The sequence below is a fragment of the Ipomoea nil genome (assembly GCF_001879475.1).
Source record: "Ipomoea nil mitochondrial DNA, complete sequence, cultivar: Tokyo-kokei standard".
Classification (NCBI taxonomy): Eukaryota; Viridiplantae; Streptophyta; class Magnoliopsida; order Solanales; family Convolvulaceae; genus Ipomoea; species Ipomoea nil.
In genome coordinates this window covers 223,864-232,500 of record NC_031158.1, presented here as the reverse complement: position 1 = coordinate 232,500, position 8,637 = coordinate 223,864, and the positions used below count along the sequence as shown (strand labels likewise).

The following is an 8,637-nucleotide window of genomic DNA, read 5'->3' as shown; positions in this document are numbered from 1 at the left end:
ATAGAAAGGGCCTTCAAAAAAGAGCGAGGGGGCAACCTTAGTCTATATGTTGCTCGTGAGCCGCCAAGTACCAGTCTCGCAACAGTATTGGCGCAAAAGGATCGGTCCTTCACTTGCTGATCGTTCGCGAGTCGAACTTGCTCTCTTGCCACGCCTTTCACTCACTCGCTTGAGTCGGGCTCAATCACTCTTTTTGTTTGGAGAATCATTCTTCTGGTCTCTCTTGCTATTACCCGCAGGGAGCGCAGCAACCAAGATGCATATTATCATATAGAAACAGGCGAAGCGTAGCGATTCGTACTACCGGAAAAGTGTCGCTAACCGGCAGGCAATAGAATCCGCCGATAGGCGCAAGCAAGCGTTGCGAATCACATAGATAAGCCCCTACCTGCCAGCTAAGGATGGAGAGGGCGGGCGAAGCGCGAAGGGGATGGATGTCTGAGCGGTTTAAAGAGTCGGTCTTGAAAACCGAAGTATTGATAGGAATACCGGGGGTTCGAATCCCTCTCCATCCGCGAGGTCATAAGTTATCTATAGATAAGAACGAATCGGATCGACTCGACTGATAGTCAATATGGGTCCTCACCACCCATCAATGCATGGTGTTCTTCGACTTATTCTTACTCTCGATGGTGAAGATGTTATTGACTGCGAACCAATATTGGGTTATTTACACAGAGGGATGGAGAAAATTGCGGAAAACCGAACAATTATACAATATTTGCCCTATGTCACACGTTGGGATTATTTAGCTACTATGTTTACAGAAGCAATAACCGTAAATGGACCTGAACGATTGAGCAATATTCAAGTACCTAAAAGAGCTAGCTATATCAGAGTCATTATGTTGGAGTTAAGTCGTATAGCTTCCCATTTGTTATGGCTCGGTCCATTTATGGCGGATATTGGGGCGCAGACTCCTTTCTTCTATATTTTTCGAGAAAGAGAGTTGATATATGACCTATTCGAAGCTGCCACCGGTATGCGAATGATGCATAATTTTTTTCGTATCGGGGGAGTAGCTGCTGATCTACCCCATGGCTGGATAGATAAATGTTTGGATTTTTGCAATTATTTTTTAACAGGGGTTGCTGAATATCAAAAACTTATTACACGGAATCCCTTTTTTTTAGAACGAGTTGAAGGTATAGGCACTATTAGGGCAGAAGAAGCACTCAATTGGGGTTTATCCGGACCAATGCTACGAGCTTCGGGAATCGAATGGGATCTTCGTAAAATCGATCAGTATGAGTGTTACGACGAATTTGCTTGGGAGGTTCAATGGCAAAAAGAGGGGGATTCTTTAGCTCGTTATTTAGTAAGAATCGGCGAAATGGAAGAATCCATAAAAATGATTCAACAGGCCCTGGAAGGAATTCCGGGGGGGCCTTATGAGAATTTAGAAATCCGACGTTTTGATAGAGTAAAACATCCCCAATGGAATGATTTTGAATACCGATTCATTGCTAAAAAAACCTCTCCTATTTTTGAATTATCGAAGCAAGAACTTTATGTGAGAGTCGAAGCTCCAAAGGGAGAATTGGGAATTTTTCTGATAGGAGATCAGAGCGTTTTTCCTTGGAGATGGAAAATTCGTCCACCGGGTTTGATCAATTTGCAAATTCTTCCTCAGGTGGTTAAAAGAATGAAATTGGCTGATATTATGACGATACTAGGTAGCATAGATATCATTATGGGGGAAGTTGATCGTTGAAATGATAATTGATACAACACAAATCCAGGCTATCCATTCCTTTTCCGGATTGGAATCCGTAAAAGTCAAAGAAGTCTATGGGATCATATGGATACTTGCCCCTATTTTGACTATTGTATTAGGAATCACAATGGGTTTACTAGTAATTGTTTGGTTAGAAAGGGAAATATCCGCGGGAATACAACAACGTATTGGCCCCGAATATGCGGGTCCTTTAGGAATTCTTCAAGCTTTAGCAGATGGTATCAAACTCCTTTTGAAAGAAAGCCTTCTTCCATCTCGAGGGGATACTCGCTTATTCCGTATCGGACCTTCCATAGCAGTGATATCCGTTTTTCTAAGTTATTTAGTAATTACTTTTGGTTATAAGCTTGTTTTAGCCGATCTTAGTATTGGGGTTTTTTTCTGGATCGCCGCTTCAAGTATTGCTCCCGTTGGACTTCTTATGTCCGGATATGGATCAAATAATAAATATTCCTTTTTAGGTGGTCTACGGGCAGCTGCTCAATCAATTAGTTATGAAATACCCTTAGCTTTATGTGTATTATCAATTTCTCTGCGTGTGATTCGATCAGGTATAAAAAAGCTCTATGCGTTTTGGTAGTTTTGACTTGTGAGATCGAACAACTATTAATTTCCTCTTAAAACCCGAAGTTCAATAAAATTATGATAACTATAAATATGCTAACTAGAAATCAATTTTTTCTTTTTGCACCCACAATGCAATTTCTTGCTTCGCTAGTAATAAGCGAAGCAAAAAAAACACTTTAAAAGATAAAAGAAAAGTAATTCTCTATCATTATCATTTTTGAGTAATATTTCTAGTAATATTTCTTATGTTTATCTCTCTTTTTTTTTCTATGGATGCTATATATGCGGTATTTTTATTTTCCTATTTTTTTTATTTTCATATTTTTATTCAATGTTTTTCTTTTATAAGAATAATCCTTCTAAGTTTCTAACTTTTCAGATCTTTAGGGTGATTTATTCTTTTTTTTATATACATATTTTTTTGTGTTCGTAGTTCTTCTAGAGTATTGGGTACTTGGGGATGATAAAGGAAACTAGATAGTTATATAAGTGAAAAAAAAGCGGCTTCGAATTTGGCAGTACAACGATTAAGTCTTCTTTCCTATGTACAAGAATAAAGTTAAAAAAGCAAACATAAAAAAGTTTTATTATGTTTGCTTTTTACCCCCAAGCTTGGTGGATTAGTCATCATAGCCGGAAGCGGGTTTCAAAGATCAACTGTATGGAGTTTTTACTATCTATATATCCTAGATGTATTTCCATAACGGGAGATTTCAAAAACGAGTGGATGGGTAGGAAGACCAAGATACACAAAGGATTTGTAATAAAGATTATGTAAGTTATCCAACAAGATATTTCTCTACATATAAGGAATTCAAATGGGGACTTGAAGTTAGTAGAAATAATCAAGAAGTACTCCCCACGATCCTGATCCAGAGTATCCTCCTATTCACGGATTAAGAAAATAACTATAAAGAACGAAGTAATCTTTTACTTTGGTCCAAGTGCCCTTTTTTCTGAGAAAGGAGAATAGGAGCGAAATAAAAAGGTGAGATTGATTTTATTCGGCATAGGAAATAAAATAAATCAAGAGACAAAATCTTTATCACGATTCATGAACAAATGTCTAATTATTTTTCGTAATTGAAGAAAATGAGAGGTTGAAATGTCTATGTGATATTGCTACAAACAAAACAAATTTTTTGTTTTATTGAAAGATGAAGTTATTAATAAACAAAGACCAACGAAAATTCTTAAAAGATTGAGATCAATTCCGAAGCACTTAATTTATATAGCAGACAGAATTCAATTGGTATAATTCGGGACCGTAGAATATTTCTTTTTTGACTCTATCTATCCGACACCCATATCAATAATATGGAAGAGTCCTTACATTTATTTTTGACTTCTGAGGAGCCGTATGAGATGAAAATCTCATGTACGGTTCTGGAATAGCGATGATAACAGTAATGTTATCATCGACTATGATTATCTAACAGTTCAAGTACAGTTGATATAGTTGAAGCGCAGTCAAAGTATGGTTTTTGGGGGTGGCATTTGTGGCGTCAACCGATAGGGTTTATCATTTTTCTAATTTCTTCTTTAGCCGAATGCGAGAGATTACCTTTTGATTTACCAGAAGCGGAAGAAGAATTAGTAGCGGGGTATCAAACCGAATATTCAGGCATCAAATTTGGTTTATTTTACATTGCTTCATATCTGAATCTACTAATTTCTTCATTATTTGTAACAGTTCTTTACTTAGGGGGTTGGAATCTTTCTATTCCATACATATTTGTTCCTGAGCTTTTTGACATAACTAAAAGGGGTAAAGTCTTTGGAACAATAGTAAGTATCGTTATTACATTAGCTAAAACCTTTTCGTTCTTGTTCATTTCTATTGCAACAAGATGGACTTTACCAAGGCTCAGAATGGACCAACTATTAAATCTTGGATGGAAATTTCTTTTACCTATTTCTCTAGGTAATCTATTATTAACAACTTCGTCTCAACTTCTTTCACTGTAAAAGACTACAATATTCAAGATTGACGGCTTGCCTCAAACAAGAGAAAGAAACAAGCATAAATTTTTTATAGATATTCACGATATGTTCCCTATGGTAACTGAACTCAGGAATTATGGTCAACAAACAATACGAGTTGCCAGGTATATCGGCCAAGGTTTCATGATTACCCTGTCCCATGCAAATCGTTTACCCGTAACTATTCAATATCCCTATGAAAAATTGATCACACCAGAACGCTTTCGAGGCCGAATCCATTTTGAATTTGATAAATGCATTGCTTGTGAAGTTTGTGTTCGTGTATGTCCTATAGATTTACCTGTTGTTGATTGGCAATTGGAAACAGATATTCGGAAGAAACGATTGCTTAATTACAGTATTGATTTTGGACTTTGTATATTTTGCGGTAATTGTGTTGAATATTGTCCAACAAATTGTTTATCAATGACTGAAGAATATGAACTTTCTACTTATGATCGGCATGAATTGAATTTTAATCAAATTGCTTTGGGTCGGTTACCAATGTCAGTAATTGAGGATTATACAATTCGAAAAATTTCGAATTTACCTCAAATCAAAAATGAATAAACTATTGATTAAACAAAATTACCAATTACTAATATCAGTTTGGGTCTAAAAAAATGATATTCTTTTGCTTGGTCAATTCAACCTATTGATTGGTTAGTGAGACTCGTAACTTCGTTTGGCTAGAAAATTGATTTCTATGTTTAGATTATTGTTCTAGTAACTAGTCAAAATAATGATTTCAAAAAGAATAAATGAGATAAGAATAAACAGGGTTTTTCTTTGGATGAATAAAGAATGACATATGAATAACTTCTTTTTCCTGGTGAGGTCAATAAAATCATGAAATTCTTCGATTTCTATTTTTTTTAGAATTGATAAAAAATGGATTTACCTGGACCAATACATGATTTTCTTTTAGTTTTTTTAGGATCAGGTCTTATATTAGGGAGTATAGGAGTAGTATTATTTCCCAATCCAATTTATTCGGCCTTTTCGTTGGGATTGGTTCTTGTTTGTATATCCTTATTCTATATTCTATCTAACTCCTATTTTGTAGCTGCTGCACAACTACTCATTTATGTAGGAGCTATAAATGTTTTAATCCTTTTTGCTGTGATGTTCTTGAATGGTTCAGAATATTCAAATGATTTTCCTCTTTGGACCCTTGGAGATGGTATTACTTCACAAGTTTGTATAAGTCTTTTTATTTCACTAATTTCGACTATTCTAGATACGTCATGGTACGGTATTATTTGGACTACAAGATCAAACCGGATTATCGAGCAAGATTTGATAAGCAATAGTCAACAAATTGGAATTCATTTATCAACAGATTTTTTTCTTCCATTTGAATTCATTTCAATAATTCTTTTAGTTGCTCTAATAGGTGCAATTGTTGTAGCTCGTCAATAAAAAAGTGATATTCAAATTTTCAAAGAATTCAAATAAAACTTGTACCCCATTCATTTTCCTTCAATTCTTTTTTTCCTGTATACTGTATAAATCTAAAATTGAAAGCCTTTCTCTTTCAAAACGAATATTTTATGGATGCTAAGCTGGGGTCTAATCCTTCATACATGTGGCGGAGTATATGGGAAGCCCGAATTTTCCTTCTTTCAGGTGTCCGCTGGAGAGTAGGAAAAGGCAACTAAATCAATGTATGGGATGAGAACTTTACCCTCTTCCTTCAGAGTAAGCAGCCCTGCTAGGTGCAACTGGCCTGGCCTCAAACAAAGGGTAGTGATCTTCTTTATTTTTATAAAGGTTGCTGGAAAGAAAGAATTTCTTCTTCGACATATTTTTCTTGATTTTTTTGAAGTGGACATTAGAAGTGGCATGAGTCTTTTATGGCAAAATGAGAAGCCACTATTGCAATATAAAAAAAAGGGATTTATTCTCTCAGATCTGCTTATCACTTGGCTATGAGCATCAAGGAAAGATTGGAAGATGGAGCCTCATCATCAAAAAGTCACATAGAAGCAGGTTTCTGGAAATAAGTATGGAATCTTAAGGTACCTCCTATGGTTCATTTCTTTATGTGGAAAGATTCTATATATATTCTTCCAGCAAACTTGTGTAGAGTTGTGGATGATCGTTTTTTGAAAGGTGTAATATTGAAGCTTATAAGGTCTGGAACTCCTTGTGGGAGTGCAGTGCTGTTAAGGATGTGTTTGGGGCATGCAAGATAAGATTCAATATTAGGAGTGGAATCTTGTTAAGATGAAATGGTTAGCTGTACTGAATGGAAGCCTTGGTTTTTTAAGTAAACAATAGGGTAAACTAGTCCCTCTGCCATACTCATCACGTGTGCCCTTGAAAAAGATTTTTGAAGTTCCCGTGCTATGGATGTACAACCCTTTTGTCCTCATTGTCTCATAGTTATGAAGCTTATACTTACGAACTTGATTCTATGTCATTTTTGGATTCATAAAAAGCAAGTCTAAACAAAAAGAATGTGAGCCCGATCTTTGCTACATGATTCAAAAAATCCCCACCTGTAAAAGACCAATATCACAAGACTTTGTATCAATATTCTAAAAACTCACTCACATCATGCATGTACGAGTCATGATTCAACTTAACCTATAAAGAGCTCAATCTGAATGAATTTGGCCCCTTAACGTATCGGGACTCCTTTTGAAAGCTTAGCACAAGATATATATGTTGAAGCCCATACCCATCCCATAAGGACCAGGGGCTTTGCATTTATTTGAAAGTTCAGCCCTGCCCTATAGTAGAGTATCTTTTCCCTATCTAAGCTATATCAACATAGTCAACTATCAAACTCATCCGCTTGTCAATTCTTGGTGTAATACTCACTCGTAAATGATTGGTGTCAGAATTTTTCACTAATCAGGTGTGATCAGTCTCATCCGTGTAAGAATTAGGAATTCCTCTTCCAACTCGTCCCAAAATGGGCGTTATGGCAAAGAACAAGAAGAATACAAAAGGAGAAATTTGTCCAATAGTAACAAATGGTGCCTCCACAGGTTGACATCCGATCCAACCTAGTAGTAAGCAATCCGCCAAAAGCAACCAAAATATTCCTTGGTGAATCGGGCGAAAACTTGAACTACGTACATACATACTTTTAAAAAAAGGTAAAGCCAACAGACATATAAAAACTGGTGCTATTGCGGCTACACCTCCCGATTTGTCAGGTATACTACGAAGAATGGCATAGATCGGTAGGAAATACCATTCCGGCACAATATGAGGCGGGGTGGGCATCGGATTAGCAGGTATATAATTGTCGGGATGCCCCAAAACATTAGGAGCATAAAAAATCCAAATGGAAAAAAAGATAGCAAAAGCTACCCAACCTACTAAATCCTTTACATAAAAATAAGGGTAAGAAGCAATTTTATCCATCTCTGAATGTACACCCAATGGATTATTGGATCCATATTGATGCAATGCGGCCAGATGAAGAATACTGGCGCCTACTAAAATAAAGGGGAGTAAATGATGAAGACTAAAAAAACGATTTAAGGTGGCATTGTCGACGGAGAACCCACCCCAAAGCCAAGTCACTATGGTATCTCCTACTACAGGTATGGCGCTAGCTAAGCTTGTAATTACTGTAGCTCCCCAAAAGCTCATCTGACCCCAAGGTAGTACATATCCTATAAAAGCTGTAACTATCATTAATAGGAAGATTATAACTCCGAGACACCAAACAAATTCCCTAGGACTGCTATAACTCGCATGATATAGACCACGAAAAATATGAAGGTGAACCACAATGAAAAACATACTTGCCCCATTAGCATGCATATAACGGAGCAACCAGCCCCCTTCAACATCTCTCATAATGTGTTCTACGCTGTTGAAAGCTAGATCCACATGAGGTGTGTAATGCATAGCTAAAAAAACGCCAGTCACTATCTGAATGACTAAACAAAGACCAGCTAACGAACCGAACCCCCACCAATAACTAAGATTGCTCGGGGTTGGATAATCTATCAAATGCTGATTCAGTGTGGAGGATATAGGTTGTTTAAGAAGAGAGAGTCGTTGGCTCCTTAGAGTCACTTATGAATTTCAATTTTATATCGTGACAACTCTTGTTCCCCCACCCCCTAGTCGTCCTCCTTTATCAATGCGATTACCCGCCTAAAGAAGGCGCTTTCATCTCCCTGCAAGACCAATTCTGAGCAGATAGTAAAAAACTGGGAGATTCGGATAGCGTTCTGGGGGCCTACTATGTATGAATTTAGAGTAACCTATATTCCACCTCCGAAGGATGGAGGGGGTATACAGCGAAAAAAGCGTCGAAGGGGTCGGGTAACCCTGGGTTACTTAAGAGTCGTCCGACTTCTCGGTGACCGAATCAGAGA

The 8,637-nt window shown here is 37.0% G+C and overlaps 1 non-coding gene and 1 further gene across 1 annotated transcript, besides 1 other annotated feature; one reads left to right on the top strand and one right to left on the bottom strand.

Moving 5' to 3' along the window:
- Positions 1-428: 428 nt before the first annotated feature.
- trnS-TGA lies at positions 429-515 on the top strand. Its single transcript has one exon. It is a non-coding gene; the product is annotated as a tRNA-Ser (tRNA).
- Positions 516-7,150: 6,635 nt separating this feature from the next.
- On the bottom strand, positions 7,151-8,332 carry cob.
- Positions 7,151-8,332: a sequence feature (The first codon of GUG can probably serve as a start codon;~apocytochrome b).
- Positions 8,333-8,637: the final 305 nt, after the last annotated feature.